Below are 23,940 nucleotides of genomic sequence, written 5' to 3' on the forward strand. Positions count from 1 at the left end.
TAGATTAGTGTAAGTTTAAACCGCAACCTTCTGTATTGGACACCTGGGCTTTTGACGGAAGCATATATGGTATTAAGGCTGTGCGATTTTTTTTTTTTTGTCTCTATGATGTAGTCCTTCAGTATACACTCTTAAAAAAAAGAGAGTCAAAAGGGAGTCACGTCTGCTTGACTCTCTTTGTGGCAGCCGATGACCACCTTTTTTTCTAAGGGGAGTCACAATGCTCTGGTCGACGCTCCTGAATGAAATAGATGACTCCCTTGCTCCAAGGGAGTCAGTGATGGTTCTGCATATACAGGGTGGGGTTTTTTTTAAAAAAGAAAGCTTCACTGGCTGCGACCAAGATACAGTTCGCTGCTTTGGCTTGTGGTATACCGAAAAATTTTGGTTGAGAATATATAACATGGATTCGTAAAATGTGGAATTACGCACGTATTGTGTTATGGCTTCAGTTACGATATTGCTGAAACGGCGCTTCGAAAACGTCTACAAGTAAACAGGGTTCTTAAAAAATCTTGCCCCCAAGCGAAACATTGAGAGTTATGACAACGTTTAACAATGGCAGCGCTGACAAATTTGCGAATCTTCGCACGTTTGCAAGCGAGGTTTGTAGATTCCTACGACAGCATGTATGGCAGAAAACATACATTTATTAGTGAAATGGACGTGCATGGTGTTGAACGCACTGGCGATCGGGAACACATCTAACTCGACGGCCGTAAAAACATGTGCCGCAAAGCTGGCATGATAACCGCGCAGACCGGTTATCAAGGCGACGCTTTACCGCGTCTCCTAAAGAGCGACAATACTACCAGAATTATAGCGCGCGTGGTCATCATTTCTGCCCGCCACAGCTAAACTATATCTTCACGATAATCCGCGCGGGCCACCAAATCGCTCAGCAAACGTTGAGCACAGCTAGGCACGCACACACGGCCTCACCGCACTCTCCCTAGCCCCTAGAGCAGGGGATGCACGTTCACCTGCGCCCCCTCCCACTGTACAGCCCTTACAGACACACACAGGGCACGCTTCGCCTCCTCCACCCTGATATTATTCAATAGAGCTTTAACTATGCATGGATGTGTGTTCTATAGCACCAAAACAAAACCGAAACCATTTAGGCGTTCGTGGAGGCTACTTTAATCCAAAGCCGAAGCCATCAATACGAGACAGCCATTTTGGCGTCGTTAGACGGCATTGTTCGTGATCCGTCTCGTTGTGGTCGTTCTTTAGTCCGCCAGAATAATCTGTGTCGTCAGGCGTGAGTGCAAGTGATTGTTTTGCGTGACTTTCTTCGTGCTATGCATTCGTGGCGTAGTATCGTGTCGTCGGCTCACGCTTGCCGTGACTGGCTGAAGCAGTGTCACTCAGTGTTTGGGAAAAGCAGCCTCCGGACGGAGAAGTCCCTGCAGTAAGCTTCGTTTCGTCGTGAACTTGCCTGAGCAAGATGGCAGCGCATGACGGATCCCAGTGGCACCGACAGACGAAGCCTGTGGACGACGCTCCTACGGTCGTTGTAGATTTCAGGTGAGTTCTGCCGGCTTCTGCCTACAACTCTTTTATTCGCTTCACACGTAGCTTTGCCACTTGTCTTTCTGATGTTCCAGTTGCACGGATTTTGCTATCGTGTTTCAATGGCTTGGCAACGACGAAAACCGCACTGGACTATCCAGTAGCGGGTAAAACGGAGTGGTGCGCGCCAATATCGTGTTTCCTTATTCCATACATGCCAGAAAAACATGAAACTGCGAGTTGAAATCTCGGTTGCAAGTCGAGTGTGGTGACACGTAGAGCAACGTTGCACCGATATATATTTGAAGGGTAAGTAAGATCAGCTGATCAAAATCAATCTAATGCACCCGGCCCGAACATGCCTGATATCCAGATCATGATTTTGGCTCGTGAAACTCTAGAATTTAGTGTTTCTTTCCTTTGCTACCCAGACGTTGAAACACGTTTAATACGTATTTATTCGCTGCATATTCGAACTTCTCGCCGTGTTTGCTTGTTTGTTTGTTTGTTTGTGTGTGTGTGTGTGTGTGTGTGTGTGTGTGCGTGCGTGCGTAACTGCTATAAAACTTTGATGCAATAGCTTTTGTAGCACGGTTTCATTTAATTGAAACAGTGGTGACTTGATCTTATGATGCTAAAAATTATCATGCAACAAAGGTAAATGTGAGTTCACTTCAAAGTTGTAGTTTTTTTTTTTTTGTCCACAAACTGCATACGAGCATAACCTCATCCTCCTGTGATACTTGCTTTGTCTAATGTGGTGTGGTGCTAGTACCTAATAGTAAACACAACACCGGCTAGTAATAATGGCAGTAAACATACTGCTCAAACGCTGTGTTGCGTGGATATTGGATGCCTTTGTTATACCAGCCGTGGTTCAGTTCGTTATTATTTTCAACACAAAGATACAGTTTACAGTGATGTTGTGGGCAGTGGACAAAAATCCTTTAAAATGGACTTGGAAGCGTTACGCTGCGAAGCCCAAGGACGCGGGTTCTATTCCTGACCCCGGCAGCTGCATTTAGAAGGGGGCGAGATACAGGAACTCCCATGCCCTCTGATTTGTGCACGCTGAAGAACTCCAGGTAGTTGAAATTAATCCGTGATCTCCCACTATGTAGCACCGCTTAATCGCATTGTGCTTTTCGCTCATAAATCTCTAGCAATTATTACTTCGTCATTATACCTCGAAACACTCGCTGTATCCTATTTGAATTCTATTCGCCATAGTCTGCAATGAATATTTAGCCCTTTTTACAGCAGGGTACCTCATTTGACATTCTTTTACAATGCACCTTAATTGTCCCAATTTCGTGCCATAATCAGCTGTTGTTTTTGATATGTGTATAAGTCACTTCAGCACTGTGCCTTTTTGTTTGACCGCTTCTCATCACCTCGATTGTTTGAGGTTTGAGGTGATGTTTGTGCTGCACAGTTTGCCCGAGTTTGCTCCCAACCCTCTATACTGGTCAACGCTGGCTGGTGGGTTGTCCTTCCGGACAAACGGAAAAACGAGACCTTTGCCTGTTGATATAGATCTGAAGAAAAAATGGCACATTAGGCCTTTAGAATAGCTGCACCTTCGTGCAGCTGTTCTGAAGCCAGGCACTAGAAGGGCACGCTCACAATGATGCGACAGAAAGAAGCAGTGAAGGCAAGCCTAGTCTTGTCGTACATTCGCCATATTTCGTGTAGCTGTATACACATTTTGCCGTTTTCTTCGTTAAACTAATAATAACATTTGGCGTTTAACATCCCAAAACCACGATATGATTGAGAGACGCCGTAGTAGAGGGCTCTGGAAATTTCGACTACCTGGGGTTCTTCAACGTGCAGCTAAATCTAAGTACACGGGCCTCAAACATTTTCGCCTCCAACGAAAATGCAGCCGCCGAGGCCGGGACTCGATCCCGCGACCTACAGGTCTTTGTTAAAATACTGCTAGTCTAGTGGTTATGGTGCTCTACTGCTGACCCGCAGGTTGCGGGATCGAATCCTGGCCGCCGCGGCCGCATTTTCGATGGAGGCGAAAATGGTTTAGACCCGTGTGCTTAGATTTAGGTGCACGTTAAAGAACTCCAGGTGGTCGAAACTTCCGAAGCCCTCCACTATGGCGTCTCTCATAATCTTATCGTGGTTTTGGGACGTCAAACCCCAACAATTATTATTATTATTAAAATACTGCTGCCATGCTATACAGGGTGATTTTTTTTCAGACAGTACATATCTTTTATAAAAAAATTCTATGACAGTCACGCTCCAGTAGTACTCTAGTTCGAGGCGGAAATATTCTGCCGCAACAAAAAATGCATTGACGGGACTAATTAACAAAAACCCGTTAACTAATTTTTATTTATTGACTTGAGGGCAGTTGTTTATATTAGAAATTTGTAGTGCGTGCCGCTTTATGGTATACCCATTTTTCAGAAATCATGAAAGTTTTATGCAACTCGAGATATTTATTGTGAAATTTTAAGGGCTAAATCAAAACTGCTCGTGTCCGGCACACAGAAAACGCGGTTTTTCTGTTACGTCAGACCGGAGCTGCCCGCGACAAGGGAGTGACGAAATTTGAATGAAGGCGCGTCGTGGTCGTACCTTTTCGTGAAAACTGGCAAGTCATCTAACTTGCGTCAGCGGATCGCCTTACCTTTGCATGTGGCGTTTGGTGCTCATTTGTTTCTTTCGAGATGCGTGCATCCGAAACGGCAGTAATATCAACCTTTTCTTTCTATGTTTACAGATAAGTACCACACATCGCACCCAAATAATAAGCTGTTTACTTGTGTATTTCTGAATGCTTGCAGATTTTCCTAATCACATTCTGCTTCGGCCCACCTTCATTAAACTATCATCACCTTCTTTTCACGTGTAGCTCCGAGCTTACGTAACAGAGAAGCGACGTTTCCTGCACGTCAGGCGCTATCAGTTTCGATTTCGTCCTTGAAATTCAAGGATGAATATCACGAATTACGTGTAACTTTCGCGAATAAAAAAAATGTGTATGCCATAAATTGGCATGCGCTACAACTTTCTAATATAAACAACTACCTCCAAGTCAGGAATTAAAAGTTAATTAACGAGTTTTTGTTAATTAATCTCTTCATTGCCATTTTAGTTGCAGCAAACTATTTCCTTCTTGACATAGAGTGTGTGCGCGGAAAACATCTTGAGCGTGACTATTATACAATTTTGATAAGAAATATGCGTTCTCTAAAAAAACATCCTTCTAATTCATTGTAGTACTTGCGCGAAAACAAACGGGGACGAAGAAAGGAGACACACGGACATACTGCTCAAACGCTGTGTTGCGTGGATATTGGATGCCTTTGTTATACCAGCCGTGGTTCAGTTCGTTATTATTTTCAACACAAAGATACAGTCTACAGTGATGTTGTGGGCAGTTGTTGTGGGCGCTTGTCCGTGTGTCTCCTTTCTTCGTCCCCGTTTGTTTTCGCGCAAGTACTACAATGAATTCGTTCCAACTAGGCCGGCTAGCAGTTTTGCATCCTTCTAATTGTACGGAGGTCATGCAGCGGAAACAGTTGCAGCTGGCTAAGGGAGTAACAGACCCTCAAAGTACAGCAAAGTTAATGAGTATCCCTGGTTTTGTTCATTGCCATGACACTTCATGGAATCTGGTGTGTGAGCGCTGCCCTTGTCAGATTAAAAGGTGATCGATCTGTCTGTCATCATGTGTTTATTTTTGTGCACTTGACTATTTCAGGTTGCTTCAAGACTGCACATTGAAGCTCTACAGCTGCATTTGACCAGGAAGCCTCCTTGGAAACTTCGTGTCTCGAGGTAGTCAAGACGTATCCAAGAATTCGGAATAGCCACGCTTAAGGTCTGGCCGTGAGTGGTCTCGAATCAGTGCAACCTGCTGTCCTTTTCGCCAGAATGCCACCTGACCCTGACATGGTCTGGGAACACGACACTGCCAAGCTCATGCACGCAAGCTGTGTCACCTATTGGGGTCCTGTATCTCAGATGACTACATGAGAATCCTGTACTACATGAGAACTACACATGTTGCATGTTTTGCGCTGTATGCCACATAAAATATGTAATGGATGTCGCAAAGAAGTGCTTGATGGCTGGCCATTGATTCCTATTCATAAAAACTGACTACTGGCTATGCTAATGTTTATGCCAGGTCTAGTATATTGCCGCATTTGACAGTAATGAACGATGTTAGCAAACTATTGCTTTTCATATCTCACTCATTCTGACAGTAATGTGTCTCGCTGTATTTCTGGACGGTGTTTCTGTATTTCAGTTCTGTACAGAACTCTCCATACCACCGCTAAATATATATATTTATATATATCATACCTTATATATATAAGGTACTTGACACACGACGTACGTTTTAGCATTAGCATAGTGCTAAAACGTACGTCGTGTGTCAAATGCCTTCCTACAGTATCAGGACCTTCGTGATCTTTCTGTAGCTCTTATATTTAAGGGTCATTCCATGCCAAGTGTCCCAGACGTGGCGCTCGCACATCGCAGATTTTGCTGATAAAATTTGTGCCTTTTTCCTGTGCCACATGGAGTATTGTGGCAAAACGTTCTTGCTCGAAAAATTTTTTTGACGGTCCTGGCACCCCCTCGAATTTCGCTTCTATTTATTAAACTGTACCTAATAGAAAAATGTGTATAAAATCTACTTTTGTGTGTTGAGCTTCTAAACTGCGCTTGCGCTATCGCAGAGGTTCTGTTTAGCTGTCCCATTCATTATTTTTGAATTTTTGTGTTTCACTACCAGCTACGTAGCTTCAAAAACTACAAAAATCTTCAAAGTTCGTGAATTTTTCTTGAGCTATCTGGAACTCACCCTAACCAATATTAATAATAGCCTGATTTCCAGGAAAGTGTATTTTAGTACAGAAATGTTTAGGGGTAAAATAGACTTCAAATCTTTCCGAAAAAAAATTGTGAAATTAGAGAAAATGTACGATTTGTTGCATGTTTGACCATATTTTTCATACTGATGCGGTCAAAGTAAAAATCCTCGTCATGCGGCGTTTGATAAAAGACTTCATCGTTAAGTAATGAAAAAAGTCTTTATCAAATCATTTTTTTGTTTTAAGGAAGAAAATAATTTTTGAATTTGGCCCTCCGAACGCGCAGTGCATTTCATTTTGTTGCCACTTCGCCGCAAAGCACGTGGTAGCCCTTGCAGCTGACACTCGTCACAGGCAACGGCCAGATGCGAGATGTATGTCAGTGGCTCGTGAGTGGTCGAAAGTCTTGTCACGTTGATGTCAGGGCGACGAGTAATGAATTCGCGTTACAATGTGAGCTTGCTTGGCGGGCCCAATGGGAAGTATGGACGCCCGAGAGCAGCCTATGGCGTCGTTGGCACAATGTGCTAGAGGCCGTCTGTACAACACGTATACCCTGAGAAAGAAGTGTGTACAGTGTGCATTATTTCTTTCAGTATCTGTATGCTAGTTGTGCAGACGTCCCTCTAGGACATTGTGCCAACGACTCCACATGCTGCTCTCGGGCGTCCATATTTCCCATTGGGCCCGCCTAGCAAATGCTCATTGTAACGCAAATTCATTACTCGTCGCCCTGACAGCGCGACAAGACTTTCGACCAGTCACGAGCCGCTGACATACATCTCGCATCTGGCCGCTGCCTGTGACGAGTGTCAACTGTAAGGGCGACCACGTGCTTTGCGGCAAAGTGGCAGCAAAATGAAATGCACTGCGCGATCGGAGGGCCAAATTCAAAAATTATTTTCTTCCTTAAAACAAAAAAATGATTTGATTAGACTTTCTTCGTTACTTAACGATGAAGTCTTCTATCAAACGCCACATGACGAGGATTTTTACTTTGACCGCATCAGTATGAAAAATACGGTCAAACATGTGACAAATCGTACATTTTCTCAAATATCACAATTTTTTCGGAAAGATTTGAAGTCTATTTTACCCCTAAACATTTCTGTACTAAAATACACTTTCCTGGAAATCAGGCTATTATTAATATTGGTTAGGGTGAGTTCCAGATAGCTCAAGAAAAATTCACGAACTTTGAAGATTTTTGTAGTTTTTGAAGCTACGTAGCTGGTAGTGAAACACAAAAATTCGGAAATAATGAATGGGACAACTAAACAGAACCTCTGCGATAGCGCAAGCGCAGTTTAGAAGCTCAACACACAAAAGTAGATTTTATACACATTTTTCTATTAGGTACAGTTTAATAAATAGAAGCGAAATTCGAGGGGGTGCCAGGACCGTCAAAAAATTTTTTCGAGCAAGAATGTTTTGCCACAATACTCCATGTGGCACAGGAAAAAGGCACAAATTTTATCAGCAAAATCTGTGATGTGCGAGCGCAACGTCTGGGACACTTTGCATGGAATGACACACGCACACACACACACACACACACACACATATACATATATTGAGAGAGCGTAGGCATGGGCAAGTTGGTAATTCTTGTTTGACTTTTTGAGCGCGCAAAAGAACAGGGACGAAAAACGACGCGGACACAGCGCTGACTTCCAACATATGCTTTATTTTCTACAGTGGTACATATCTATATATAGACAACAAAAAGCAACGCACGCAGGCGCATTGTACAGGAAGGCTTCATGTAAAACCACAAATAAGTATGCATGATAAGCAATCAAACAACCTGATACCGGATTTTTTTCTTCTTTAAGAGATCAAGCGGTCATTCCTGACTACCACTATCGTCTAGTCACCCTGTGGGCCTTGCTTAGAAAGTCTAGTTCTTTTGGATAGGTCAATTGAAGGTGCACTAATGCACATGTCTCCCAAACTTGCAATCTTCGCCGCTTCAATTATCTCACGTGTTGTTTGTGCCTGGCTCCTTCCTGTCGCAGTGCACTGCGAATACATGGGATCGCACCCACACTTCCTGCAGTGGAAAGCCAAATGTCCCACACCTCCAGTTCGCACGTTATTTGCGTGCTCACGCAGCCTGTCATTGGCACACCGTCCCGTCTGCCCTATGTATTTCTTGCCACAGGACAGCAGTAACTCATAAACGATGTTGTTCTCACATTTAACAAAGCTTTCTTTGTGCTTTTTTTGGCACCTGGGTTTTTCAGAACCACTGTAGGAGGCCTTGCACAGATTATAAAGCTTGTTTGGTGCTGAAAGGACGACTCTTACGTTGGCGTTGTTTCCTATCTTTTTCAGCCTATGTGAGACATCGTGAAGGTACGGTATGACGGCGCATTTCTGCTTGACAGGCTCCGTTTCTGGTGAAGCCTGCTCCTCACCCTCGCGAGCATGTTTGACAGTCTTGAGAAGACCCTCCGCCACAGATGTGACGACATACTGAGGAAACCCCGCCTTTTTCAGGCGGTCAGCTTGTGCCTGGAAACTACACGAACACTTGTGAGGACATGAGCGGCGAAGCGCATTCATTAGGGTTAATTTTGCAATATCCCTTTTAACTAGCTTGGAGTGGCCCGAAGAAAACGGCAGAAGCGGCTTATTGGCCCTAGGCTCGACGACCAGCAGACCTGGTCTCGCTCGAAGAACATTCGTATGTCAAGAAAACGCAAGGCGTTGTTTTGCGGCATTTCATGCGTGACTGCGAGCCGTTGCAGGAAACGCGTGAACAGATCAAGCACGTTTGAAGAATCATTGCCAAAATCGCCTAGACTTGATTCTAGAAAGACAACGTAGTCGTCTACATATCTAAACACCTTCTTTACATTTGTGCCTGTTACTAGAAACTAGAAACAGAGCTAACAGGCACAAATGTAAAGAAGGTGTTTAGATATGTAGACGACTACGTTGTCTTTCTAGAATCAAGTCCAGGCGAATTTGGCAATGATTCTTCAAACGTACTTGATCTGTTCACGCGTTTCCTGCAACCGCTCGCAGTCACGCATGAGATGCCGCAAAACAACGCCTTGCGTTTTCTTGACATACGAATGTTTTTCGAGCGAGAGCAAGTCTGCTGGTCGTACGAGCCTAGGGCCAATAAGCCGCTTCTGCCGTTTTCTTCGGGCCACTCCAAGCTAGTTAAAAGGGGTATTGCAAAATTAACCCTAATGAATGCGCTTCGCCGCTCATGTCCTCACAAGTGTTCGTGTAGTTTCCAGGCGCAAGCTGACCGCCTGAAAAAGGCGGGGTTTCCTCAGTATGTCGTCACATCTGTGGCGGAGGGTCTTCTCAAGACTGTCAAACATGCTCGCGTGGGTGAGGAGCAGGCTTCACCAGAAACGGAGCCTGTCAAGCAGAAATGCGCCGTCATACCGTACCTTCACGATGTCTCACATAGGCTGAAAAAGATAGGAAACAACGCCAACGTAAGAGTCGTCCTTTCAGCACCAAACAAGCTTTATAATCTGTGCAAGGCCTCCTACAGTGGTTCTGATAAACCCAGGTGCCAAAAAAAGCACAAAGAAAGCTTTGTTAAATGTGAGAACAACATCGTTTATGAGTTACTGCTGTCCTGTGGCAAGAAATACATAGGGCAGACGGGACGGTGTGCCAATGACAGGCTGCGTGAGCACGCAAATAACGTGCGAACTGGAGGTGTGGGACATTTGGCTTTCCACTGCAGGAAGTGTGGGTGCGATCCCATGTATTCGCAGTGCACTGCGACAGGAAGGAGCCAGGCACAAACAACACGTGAGATAATTGAAGCGGCGAAGATTGCAAGTTTGGGAGACATGTGCATTAGTGCACCTTCAATTGACCTATCCAAAAAGAACTAGACTTTCTAAGCAAGGCCCACAGGGTGACTAGACGATAGTGGTAGTCAGGAATGACCGCTTGATCTCTTAAAGAAGAAAAAAATCCGGTATCAGGTTGTTTGATTGCTTATCATGCATACTTATTTGTGGTTTTACATGAAGCCTTCCTGTACAATGCGCCTGCGTGCGTTGCTTTTTGTTGTCTATATATAGATATGTACCACTGTAGAAAATAAAGCATATGTTGGAAGTCAGCGCTGTGTCCGCGTCGTTTTTCGTCTCTGTTCTTTTGCGCGCTCAAAAATGTCAAACACACACAGATATATACATATATATATATATATATATATATATATATATATATATATATATATATATATATATATAATGCTTAACAATGGTGGTGACGTGGCTAAGGACTACGCATTATTCGCAGGATGTTCTGCCTATAGTTTAGGTGCTTACTGATAAAACAGTAGGTTGTCATTACAATGTGAACATGTATGAAATGGCATGAAGTGTTTAAAACCGATTCAAAGAATAATTTTACGAATCGCAGAAATTTCAGTTTGTTTATAGGATGAAGGCATGCAGACGTGAAAGAGAAGACACAGACAAACCAAACGCTAGCGTTTGAGCTGTCCGCATCTCTTCTGTTTCCGTGTTGCATGGCTTACTTTCTTCTAGAATCAACATTTTTTGTTGTTTTACGCGAGCGGAAATTGTTCTGAGACTCATCTATATAAACTTCGAGTAGTATTTTATTTCCCCCAGAGGAATCGAGTGCAGCACTGTAAAGTTGCTACAAAAACTTGTTGCGGCTGTCATGCATCCACCACAGTGTTCCTGTTTGAGTAAACCCGGTGGAAGTGCCTTGTTGAGTAACAAGAGGTAGCGGCACCAACTTTCGTCGATTGTCAGATAAAAACCCTAATGTGTTCGCTCTGATTTGAAGTTCTTTTGAAATTCTTGATCAATCTCTATAAAACTTGTTTAGTTTATGTGTATTTGTACGCTGATTTTGAAAATGCAAATATTTTTTTACTATTATATGTCGTGTTAATTAAGTATATCAAACATTTCATGTGCCATGTTAGGCCTGCACGAGTTACAAAGTAAGCATATCACAATAATATGAAATGGGAACTGTATGCAACATAACCAGAATGCATGTCCTAAACCCACTTAACAATAGTCATAGTATGCTGAACATTGACCAGTAAGTGTATGTCTAGCTGGTGATTCGCTCACGAGAGTTCAATATTACGTAACTTTTAACTCAAATGGGTTTAAAACGCGAGTTCGTATGTGGGCTAGTGGGTTCATGAACATTATGCCAGAACAGCGCAGTAAACTCCTTTAAAACTATTGCATACAGTTTTTATCCCCTAACTATAGCGATATGTCGATTTACTTTGTAACTCCAAGTTTGCAAAGGCTTGCTCATCAAGACACATGAAATTTTTGTGTCAAAACTGCGTTTTCTTCCAGATAATTGCATATTTGAAATCGCCACATAAGTAAACCTAAACTCAGCAAGTTTCATCAATATCGACCAAGAAGAAAAATAAACGCATTATTTGTTGCAGAGTGTCTCATTGAGTACCACGAAGTGGTCACACTGACTCTTGCCAGGGGAGTCATGTACACCACTGTCCTTAAGGACAACGGAGTCAAAGGAACGCTCCAGTGGGGGTCAGCGTTACCATGGCAAAGGGGTCACCCTGACTACCTATAGGTACTAGCGGGAAATAAAAGGTAGTCGCGTAGACTCCTGCGTTGGGAGTAATACATACTCTCTCTCTGCTTGCGAAGAAGGGAGTCGTTTGACACCCCAAATTGTGAAGAAGGGAGTCGTTGGTCTGAAGAACGAAGGGAGTCATTTGACACCCCAAATTGTGAAGAAGGGAGTCGTTGGTCTGAAGAACGAAGGGAGTCGTTTGACACCCCAAAAGGTCATCATATGTGTAGCGAGGCGATTACCACCCAAAGGTAGTCAGTAGAGACACCCTTTTTTTTAAGAGTGTACGGAAATATACGTAGGAGAACGCATACACATGCATACGAAAAAAAAAATCTACATTGTAACCTAGGGCTGATGGTCGCAAGCCGTGACTGTTTAATTTACACATTTACTATAATTTTATTAGTTTTATTGTCAATTCTTGCTAATTTTAGAATTAATATTTATTTAACATACAAATTATTTATTTTTCAACGGTTTGGCTGTCATGACCCATTTTCACATAAGAAGGTATTGAAACGGAACATTAAACCCTTTTTTTTTCCGGATCAGAATTTATTATTAAAAGCTCGGTAATATCACAGGTATTGAGTACACAGAAGGAGGTCCCGTAGTCTGAGACTATGGGACCTCCTTCATTGCTTATTGCTTATTTATTGCTTATTGACGTAATTGAAGATGTTTTGTTTAACGGAAATGTTGACAGCGTCGTACATTGCGACATAAGCGTTGTCGTGTTGATATGTGGAGCCGATTCGTAATCAATTTCAATAGTTGATACCGCCACTCTTGTCTTGTGTTGTACAATGTAGCATTTGAGATTATGTTCATTCTTCTGATGATTCACCGCTCAAGGCCCGCGGACTATGGCGATAAAAGACGGAGCGTCACCTGGACAAATGACGAAGCGCTGTAGGCAGAGAATCGAAATACCATAATTAAATCAGCACATTACTACTCTCCAGGCTTGCTTAGGCTGTTTCTTCGCGCAGTTTTACGGACGCGATGTTTCCTGATGCAATCCGAGAATTGGTCATGCTTACATCGTGAGGTCTCCAATAAAAAGTAGACAAGGGAGTAACATTCCTGTGAGTGAGTAAGCGTGAGTACGCGCTGATGGATCAGCGGATGACGTCACGTCAATGAGAAAAAAAAAGAGAAACGAGACCTCGAGCGCACAGCCTACGGTTTTCTAGTGTACCCTTCCTCCGATAGATGGCGACATTAGTCTACGGCGCGCACCGGTCGTATGGAGATCCGCTGCATTTCTCCGTGAAAAAGTGTCAAGCGACGACTCCACGGACTGAGCACTGGTGCTCACTGGCGTGGTCAGGGGGCACCAGTGCTCAGTCATTTCGGGGGGGGGGGGTCAAACCCCTCCCCCCCAAAAAAAGATTTCAATTTTGCATGCGTATATACACGCACAGACACAAACGAACATACGAACATGCCTAATCTTTGGCTGACACCCCCCCCCCCCGCGCCCCCCAGCCCCCCTGAACAAAAATTCTGGCTAGGCCCCCTGTGGTGCTTTGCGCTGCACCGAACCCCTGAAGTTACCTCTGACTCCCTGTAAACGTTTGTGAGATGAAAAGGGTCGAACTCTGTTTTTTTTTTCCTTTTACCTCATTCGAAATTATTCAAACAGGATACGCACTTAGTATTTCGGCAGATATGGTTTTTAGCTAAGCATGTAATAAACTTATAAAGATGCCTAAAGTTCGGGCCATACAGCATCTGTCTCATGATTTCGCGACATTCGTTAGCCTACTAGCAATGCTTTCAAGGCGTTATCTGCACGCTTATATATACCTTCGCTAGCAACCCATAGGCCCAATTTTTTTTTCCGTGTGAGAGAGGGGCCCGTCCGTCCAAAGCGCTAAAGTTTATCGTTTAGTTCTGTCTTTTACTGCGGCATCAATTGAGCGCTTAAAAGTGGATTTCTTTTGTCCGTCTATTACATCACATTGGCGACGACCGTTGTCATCATCGACGTTATTTTTTCGTCATCAGGCTGCCTCGATCCTTCTCATTAGCCTCCACTAGCGATACTTAGAGCGAAGAAAAATAGCACGTTTCCGCCACTGCCGCTACATTGATAGGGCAACAGGCAGTTAAAGCCATTGCAAAGAAAGCTTCGCTTCAATAAACCACGGCGCAATACCCACATAATACACGTAGTCGGCTCATATGTCTGTTTAAAGCACGCGGATCTGCTATAATGTAACAGCGCATGACACTGAACTGTTCCATAGCATACAGGTGCAACACCTGTACAAGTTATATAGCAGCGCGTCAGTTGTTAAGTATGAGTGTGGGCAAAACGCACGAAGGTTAATGAAAGTATACCCCCTAAAGCAAAGCCCTGTTTGCCGCTGATATTCGAGCACATGTCGAGCTTGGTCATCGAATTCGGACACACTAACCAGGTATTCTCTGTCGGTCCCTACGTGGGAGACGCCCGCTACGCGCTGAGCGCGTCCTGCAGGACGTAAATAAAGTTTTTCCAATCCAATCCAATCCAACCATGGGCTATGACGCAGTAAAAGGAATTTCAATATTGTGTAGGGCTTTGCTGTTCACACACGCACTCTGGGAGCCGTGTCGTCGGTCACTGTTTCGGCGGGCCATATGACAAGCAGTACGGCATGCAGCGGCAGAGGAGGACGTATCGTGCATCGCGTAGAAGTTCGCGTGCAAGCGACCGTAATTTTTTTTTCTTGTTTTTAGTGGTAAGTCGCCATTAACCATAAATGAAACCACCTCCCCCGCTCCCACTTTCTTATGCCATGCCTGGGCCCCTAAGGAGAAATAAATAAAGGCAGCTTAGCACTAGAGGGTGCCAAGCCTGAAGGAGGTGCGGAGCTGGGCAGCTTTCTTTGTTTCTCTTCGGTTTTAATAATAATAATATCTGGGGTTTAACGTCCCAAAACCACGATATGATTATGAGAGACGCCGTAGTGGAGGGCTCCGGAAATTTCGACCACCTGGGGTTCTTTAACGTGCACCTAAATCTAAGTACACGGGCCTCAAACATTTTCGCCTCCATAGAAAATGCAGCCGCCGCGGCCGGGATTCGATCCCGCGACCTTCGGGTCAGCAGTCGAGCGCCATAACCACTAGACCACCGTGGCGGGGCTTTCTCTTCGGTTTTCTCTTTCTTTCTTGTTCTTTTTTCCACTTTTTTCTGTCGTTTTTTCTCTCTTCATTTCTATTTTTTCCTATGTTTCCCTTTCTTTCTCTGTATTTCTATTTAGCTCTTGCTTTCTCTTTTTTTCCTATTTTTATGCGTGGTTTTGCCTGCGTTACGCCAAGCGACGACAGCGTACGACATACAGGGCCCTTAAAGTGCTCCGCACTTGATATCACCATCAAGGCGTTCTAAGAACAAGGGGAAAAAGTCTTCTGCTTGACTCGAGCGAGCGCTCAATATCCTACAGATGGCTATGCTATACGTGGTTTTCACCAGCGTTACGTCATGCTGCATGAGACGACGACAACATACGACAGCCCAGGCCCCTAAAGTGCTCCGCACTTAAAATAAAATGAAATGAAATAAATAAAATTCTTATACATCATGGTAGTGAAAACAGCGTCGACGGCATAAATCAGGCATATGGATGCCATAGATGGACGCCACAGATGGCGATGGGCCTTAAGCCTGGCACATATCCAGAATGGACGATGCGCCGAAAATTTGTCGGCTGGCGGAAAAATAACCTCGCTAACATCAGCGGACTTCACTGCCAACAACCTCGCGAAGCAGCGAAGCTACACATTTTGTTATGCTATAGTTACACAGGCCACGTAATGGGTAGCACACACAATTCGGTATTCAGAGCGACATAATTCGTACCAAGGAATGGGAAGCGCATCCTAGGATGGTAGAAGGTTAAGTGGGGTGATGAAATTAGGTAATCTTCAGGCATACAATGGAATCAGCTCAAGCAGTGCTGCGTAAATTGTGGATCACTGGGAGAGGTCTTCGCCCTGCAGTGCAATTTAAAAAATCGGCTGATGAAGATGAGCTTACGCAATTCACAGCGACCAATCTCGACGTGTGTCAGCACTGATAATATGCAGGGTCAAAAAAATGTATTCATTCGCACAAGTTACACTGTAAACGAAAATGTACCCAGCTGGGAGGTCTTGGGGGATGATGCTCCCGCCTAACTCCGGTGAGCTCTCCCCAACTCGAACACATCGGAATTTGCCGGAGTATATACGTTCATTCACCGCCGTTCTCCTCCCGCGGGCGATGGAGGGAGGAAAAGGGCGCCCTTTCCCTGATTATACTCCGGAGCTCGTGCCTCAAATACTCCGGAGCATCGCTCAGCGGCTTTCCATTGGCTGTTGGAGGAGTGACGTAGGCAGCCTCGCCGGCCGGCCGGTTTCCACCACCACCTCCTAGACAGGTTTTCAGGCCTGCGAGCAAGAATTTCACGACACAAGCCGCCGGCCGTCCAACCCGTCCGACGAGTTCGCTTGCCTTGCATTCCAATCCCCTGTCTCCTCAGTGACCCTGCCTGAAGCGCGTGTGTCCCCGTCGTAGTGCAGCGAGGATTGTCCGAAGCCTTCGGCCGCGTTCGGAAAAAGGAAATCGTTCCGTGCACCTTGTGGACATTACAAGCGACTGCAAGCGTCAACGAAGTCATCTCATCGATAGCAGCAAGTTGCGGGACCCTAATGGCGTGATGGTACCTTGCAGCAAACGACACATGGTGATCTCGCGAGTGGCGAACAAGCGGACGGTCGCGGGTGCGGCGCAAACCTGGTGAGTGAGCTCTTGTTAAATTATCTCCGTCATTTTTGTCGAAAAGTGCTAAAATTGGGTACTGTTAGGTTGATAACCAAGGAGGTTACCAAGACTAGGTTGGCGTTACAGACTGGCAATAAAAAATCCAGCAGAAATTTCGAAAACGCGTTGTTTGGACCAGATGTTTTTTTTAAGAAATATGGATATCTGCGGTAACTTTAGACACAGCACTGTAATATTTGGAGCGTGGAGTGACCAGCGATATGCATTGATGGAAAACATCATATAGTTGTGGGTTAATTCAATAAAGAGTTGTTAAGTGTTATAAGTAAACCTAATTGTTAAAGAGATATTGTTGGTCTGGTTAGTATAAACAAAGGGTAATTTTTGTCCGCTCTCGATATGAATATACGCCAGGTTGAGGTCTATCATTACGTGTTAATAAACTTGATCTTTCATGTAAACTTAACTAATAGAACATGAAAAACTGAAATCAGTATTATTTTTATATATTTTGCGAATTGAGCTAGAGAAACGTGTTTGGTACAGATTTTTAGAACGCATATACGTGCTCATTTTGGTGAAAAATTATTTGATATGATAAGTTGTATCTGATATATCAATATAGAAATGTAATTGAATGTGGTCCGTCCATAACAAGAAAGGGAGAGAGGGGGCTGATGAGACCAGTTTGTAGGCGAAGGGGAATGCGAAAGGAAGGCAGGGGTCGCTTGGCACAAAAACGGGTTGTGGGGCGCTTGACGTTTCGTTGGAAGAGGGGTTATTGTCTGTCGACCCCCCTTCCATGTTTGAGGTTACTAGTAGTACTGGTTTGAGGATTTAAAAAAACGCTTATTTCTGCAACGCATTAGAGAGCACGGCTCAACGTGGTTGGGGCGAGGGGAAATGGCATATGAAAGAAAATGAAGGAGAAAGAGAGGGCACCTTCTTGAGAAATTAGCAGTCTGTTCCGTGTTGCCGGGGGGGGGGGGGGGGGGGGAGGTACAATAGACCTTTTTCAAGCACACGAGCTTTTTCAAGCACACAAATGAGCACACATGTGCTCACTTCTTTGTACAGCGCGTGACTTGTCAAATAAAATAATATAATCATCTGTATACCTGAACACTGTAACACCTCTCTACAGTTTGGGTAAACCCTATCACGAGCCACTATAGCATTAAATGCCGTAGTGGCTTCTGAACAAGTAATCATTGAATAAATACGAATTCGGTGTTCCAGCTCACATTGCTCCCGATAGCACGTTTTTACTGCATGTGTACCGGCACGTGATAACTCGCATGCCGCTTAACTGACATCCGCTCGGTAATATACCTACACTGACTGCATCATTTCTTTCCCATTCCATGCGTAGAGATACATGCAGGTGCGTTCAGACGTGTAGTATTTAGGATTTAATAATAGTCAACCAGCAGCGACGCGTTTTTTTTTTTTTTGTTTGGTGCTCCCACGGCGCCAACGAGCAGTGAGCGACGCAACAGCCGGCGGGCTCGCCGTACACACTTGTCCCATAGTGCTTCGCGCGCCCTCGGGGGGTTCTGGGATTGCTTGAAAAAGGTCTATTGCGCTGCTGCATTTAATTTTCTCTTTTCCGCCCTGCTGCCAACGCCGTGTATGTAGTTTTTTTTTTTTTTTTTTAGGGGGGGGGGGGGTTGGAGGCCTAATAAAATCTCAGTTTATCTCCCGGACCAGATAGTTAAAACTGTCAAGATGTTCACCTTCAAGTAGAGTGTCTCTGTAAATAAAACATTTCTCTCTATCTCTTTCTGACAAACAGTGCTCGAAGACGGGACATAGTTTGGACCTGCAATGCAACGACGCTGGCCCGTGAACAAAAGAGGGAAAAAGGAAATTCCTCGAATCCTCGTGCACACATCGTGACACCACGGCGTGCAACACCATCCGTGGCCTCCTGCCCGACGTTTGCAAGAAACTGTGAGTTGAGTAGACTGGTCGTCATTCCCTCATTTCTGTCAGTATGTACTGAAGATGCAATCGGCATAGGTGGCGTAAAGTTTGTATTTTTTATTGACAATTTGTTTTTTGTTAAGTGGGAGTAATTTTTTTTAATTTATGCTCGAGGCTGTAGGTTTGGAAACTATACATGCCCACGCAATAACTATTTTGAAAAATGTCCGTTACGAAAAGTTTCATGACAGAGCGGGCGTAGCAAATTAAGAAAGAAAGGTACAACGCCAACTTGCCCCGAAGTCTGTCTTGCAAAGCAGAATACAGGTACGCTTTTTTTTTTTGGAGCGGCCGGAAGCATACAAACTGGAAGCGCCTAATTTGCGGCAAGTAGGACGATAAGCACAGATTGAAATGCAACTGTAATAACCAGTAATAATATTTTATAAAATTAGCAAGTTAACTGGGAGAGGTATTCGCGATACTTTCGTCGAAAGTACCGAAATTCGCTCATTTTAGTGAAAAAAATGGCTTTGAAAGATTGAGCAGAAGTAGAGGTATCGATTTAGAAATTATGGAAAGGTTTCGCGCGTTTTGCACTTTATTCGCGGCGCGGAGGTGTGTTTTTATCACAGAGCGGCTGGCTGACACCAGAGTACATGGGATGTGCTTCTTGATATTGACTTCTTTGTGATATTGTGTTCTTTGTGTGGTCCGTTTATTTGTACTGCTCTGTCAAACTTTGTCGTTAATTTTAGTATTGACTATGCTGTAAGAACCTGGGTGTTCTCATGGACTGGCACCCTGCATGGGATTTAGTGAGTATCTGTGGCTTTAGTGTCCTCAGTTTTCGTGTTTGTGGCATGACTTACAGTTCTCATGTACTAGTTTTTTGCTAAATTATGCAGGAAGAAATCAGCTGAACCCTTGCGCCGTCAATGGATCTGATGGATGGTCCGTCGTGGATGGTTTCCGGCGACTACGCTTCCTGTTGTGCATTCTTTTGCAGCATTCTGGACTTCATTTCGACACGCTGCGCTTAAAACTTGAGTACTGTTGATATCACATGATCTGACTTCTGCTTTGTTTTTTTGGTGGCTTTTTGCATCTTTGTTTCTTCTTGTATTGCTTTCCCAAATGCTGGATCATGAACCGAAAACTGCAGCTTATTGTGAATAAATGAAATAATAAGAACTGAAGTGTTCTCTTGAATTTCATCTGCTACAGCTCTGTGGAAAAAGTACACAGTGACTCTGCAGTATTTTGATGATAATTCCTTTATTTAACCAACGCGTTACACGATCAGCATAGAGTAAAGAAACTGTAACAGCGGAGCAAAGAGAAACATACTCCCGATGAATCTCATTGAAATTCCGTCCGGACGGAGTAAGAGAATTCGTAAAATACTCCGGAGGTGCCACGAAAAAACTCCGGATATCCGGAGTGAAAGAACAGCGAAAAATACCCCGAAGGTGCCACGCAAAAACTCCGGCCAGCCGGAGTGAAAGAACAGCGAAAAATACTCCGGAGGTGCCGCGCAAAAACTCCGGCCAGCCGGAGTAAAAGAACAGTGAAAAATACTCCGAAGATGCCACGCAAGAACTCCGGCCAGCCGGAGTGAAAGAACAGCAAAAAATACTCCGGAGGCGCCACGCAATAACTCCGGCCAGCCGGAGTGAAAGCTTTACTCCGGAAGTCCGGAGTATAAAAAACTCCCAATAGGGGGGTCGCTAGAGGACAAGCATTTTACTCCCACCTGGGAGTAATTTTTTTTTACAGTGTACGCGATATGTTCCGTGTAGTCGAGCACCAAATCTGCATACAAGTTTCCAGGGTTGGTTTCGCCCTCACGTTCTCAGAAAGAGGCCCCTTTGCAGAACGTCACAGTCCCAACAGGAAGGAATGCGACCTTTTAAAATAATAGCAAGCTCCTCTCAATCTCTTCTCTGGTTATCAGGGTCTTTTTGCCGAACGTGCAACTGACAAACGAATCAATCTGCGCGCGGGGCGCCTGGACAGCGCCGTGCAGTGTCGGAAGCAGTGCTTACACTCGACACCTTTGAATGTCTGGCCTCGTCGACATCGAGCAAAATTGGCATCTTCTGCGCTGAACGAGAAAGGCGTGCGCTGAATGCTCAAGAGCGGCGTCTTTGTGCAATCCGCCGCAGCGATCCGTCTTGCTCGCGGCGCGCGCGCTGTGCGTCACCTTCGCCGAAGCCGCGCGGTCGAGTCACCCCTGCGGCTCCGCGGAGAGCAGGCTCTACTTGCGTTTTGGCAGCACTCCTGCGGTTTTTACAAGCTCTGATGGAGCCGGACGCGTTAGACGGAGAAATTTTATTGAGTAAGGGCCAAGGATTGTGATTAGACCGATTCGCCTGAGCACGGCTAGAGCGCGTGTTTGACTGCGTATACGGCCTTTGTGGAGCGCCTTCAGTTTCTGCGTTTTGACATTTTCGTTTTACATTATCTTCCAGTCGTATCACCGGTGATTTATAGGAGTAGCTAAGCAATTATTCTCGCACTAGCGTTTCTGTATGTCCTTCGCACGGTAATCTGAAGGAACTGGTCCGTCCCGAGGAGTATTAATCTTTGTGTCGAGCATCGTACGATCTATCTTACACCAAGTAAATAGCTCGCGTGGAGCATTTTAACATTGGATATAATGGATTCATACACCGCTGTTTCAGAACGGGAGAGGAGTAGGAAACGAAACCGCCAACGATCTCTTCGCGGACGATCATTGCCCAAGAGCATGCGTTTTCTGGGTTTCAGGTTGCGTCGCAGACATTTCAATTGGAAGCAGGTCCTCTTGCGTCCTAACCCCCTGGAAACTGGTTCACTCCGGCTGCTTAGCGCCTCATTATTTTGCTGTCATCTGCAATGTGAAACGTGGTGATGAATGCGGCCGCTAGTACGGACCTTGATACTTCATGTCACTATATCAGATAAAGTTACTGATGAGGCAAAACCACCTCTGCCGCGAATTTCGACTGTAGCTGCAACTTGTTTCTTTTTTTTTTTCTACTGTATATACTTCAGCCTCGTTGATTCCAACCATCACTCTTTCTGGCCGTTCATTAAAGAAAGTATTGCCTAGGGGTTTGCTCAGCTAAAAACGCGCGCTGGTATGTATAATGCAGTTTCTTTATTGAGCGCAAATTCAGGTAGTTTGGAGGAGCATTGCTGTAAAAAAAAAGTTGAAAAAAAAAATACTCGGCAAGATGTCTACAGGGCCTCACAGAACCTCTACCTAAGCAGTTAACTACATAGGTCGGCAAAAAATGTGGAGCTCACTCAGAGTCACTCACGAAACATATCTTACCCTTAGGGCTCACTCGGACTCAAACTCACCAAACTTTTCCTCATGCGGACTCACTCGGACTCACACTCAATATAATTTTTCTCAACCGGACTCACTGGGACTCAGACTCACCAAAATATATTTCACCCGGACTTACTCAGACTCACGGCTCGATCTGTGTCTGAGTGAGTCTGAGTGAGTGGACTCATGAGTCCGCTAGCCTATAATTAGCCTTTTTCGACCATAATGTCAATGCTCTTTAACGCCAATATCTCGTATAATCGGTGCGCTACTTAGCGCATTTTGATCTCGTACCTTCAAAGACGAGTTATCTGAGTTTGCAGTTCAATAAGGATCTTTTTATTGAAAGAGATGACTCACACGTGATATTTTGATCAATAACTTCCCGTGAAGAAGTTTGCGGGGGTAGGTCAAGGCACCTCCTCCCCTTCTCCCTCCTCAACTCATGCCTCTGATCAATAAATATTGAGCTGACGTATGAACGATAGCGCGTTGAATTATGTGGGAGTATACGTGAGTGTAAACGTGAGCCGACATAAGGCTGATAGTGATGCTGAACTTGAGTAGATAAGACCATAGGTCGGCAAAAAATGTGGAGCTCACTCAGACTCACTCATGCAATATATTTTGCCCTTAGGGCTCACTCGGACTCACACTCACCAAAATTTCCCTCAACCGGACTCACCCGGACTCAGAATCACCAAAATGTTTCCCAACCGAACTCACTCGGACTCAGACTCACAAAAACTTTACTCACCCGGACTCACTCAGACTCAGACTCACGTCTCGATATGAGTCTGAGTGAGTCGACTCGTGAGTGAGTTCGCCGAGCTATGGTTAACTATGACATTCCGGTATGCAGAACATATACTCTCATGTGATTCTGAATCTGTTGTGGATTTAAGCGTTAAGACATGTATAACTGCAGCTTCGAGGTTTTATTTGGCACAGTGTAATTTATTCTGCTAGCTACCGAACACAGCAAGCATTGCGTCATGCTCGCCTTATCGACACCTTCTTTTCGCATTTTTTTTTTTCTTTCTTTAGTTCGCCGCATAGAGTGCTCGCGAACACGAGGTAACGAATTCGAGCCCTTCACTCCTTTCTTCATTGCGCAAGTCGAGGGGAGGTGCAAGTTGTTCTCGGGACAGGACAACCGCGTCTACCTCCGCCCCTTTCTCGCGGTCTGCCATTTGGGGACCACATTTGGCCGCAGCACCGGTAGAGAGCCCCGTTTGCGCGGGGACAAAGGAGCGCGGCTGCGGTTGCGTCCCCCACACCCTCGGCGGGGTCGCCACAATCCGAGCGTGTCCGATGAAATCGCCGTCCAGGCAACGCCGGGCTCGGCAGCTGCGCTGCCTCACTGCTGACAAGTTGTCGCGGACTCACGCCGCTCTCGGCAACGCGGAGCGAACAGGAAATAAAAAAAAGGGGAAATGGAAGGGGGATGAAGAGGCGAAACTCTGAGAAAAGAAGAAGACGCGTCGGGCGTTGGCAGCCTGGGCTTCTCGCTCTCCTTCGACCCGGGCTTATTCTGGGCGCTTCTCCTCTAGCCTGACTGCGATGCTCGGTTGTGTTGACACGTTCCCAGGGCTGTCGCGGTGTCTCGCCGAACCGTTCGACTGATCGCGCGCCTGCGGCAAAGCCGGCGAGGAAGCGGCCTTCGCACGAAAGGTGCCTCTTTGGCCCTTGTCGCCCCGATTCGCGAACTCGAGCCCTTGCTCTATGCTTGCGTTATTCTCGACGGTGTGTCAAGCCCCGTCTAAGATCGGCAAGAGTTGGCGGAGCTTCCCCGGGGCTTCCAGATTTCGCGTCGAGATTGTTTTGCCCGGAGACGTCAGTGATGAAATGCACGTGTCAGAAGGCGGCTTAAGATATACACACACGAGCGCCGACGGCACCCTTCGCGCCTTGTAACTTCCCTGATTGCACGCTCTCGTGTTTCTTTTCTCGTCCCTCCTTCACTTGGCAGC

The 23,940-nt window shown here is 45.2% G+C and overlaps 1 long non-coding RNA gene across 1 annotated transcript; it reads left to right on the forward strand.

Annotated features, from left to right (window-relative positions):
• Positions 1 to 16,566: 16,566 nt before the first annotated feature.
• Positions 16,567 to 19,730, forward strand: LOC119387869 (uncharacterized). Its single transcript, XR_005182579.2, has 3 exons — positions 16,567 to 16,734; positions 18,515 to 18,672; positions 19,554 to 19,730. It is a non-coding gene; the product is annotated as an uncharacterized LOC119387869 (long non-coding RNA).
• The last annotated feature ends 4,210 nt before the right edge of the window (positions 19,731 to 23,940 follow it).

The sequence above is a fragment of the Rhipicephalus sanguineus genome, chromosome 1, assembly GCF_013339695.2.
Source record: "Rhipicephalus sanguineus isolate Rsan-2018 chromosome 1, BIME_Rsan_1.4, whole genome shotgun sequence".
NCBI classification, from domain to species: Eukaryota; Metazoa; Arthropoda; class Arachnida; order Ixodida; family Ixodidae; genus Rhipicephalus; species Rhipicephalus sanguineus.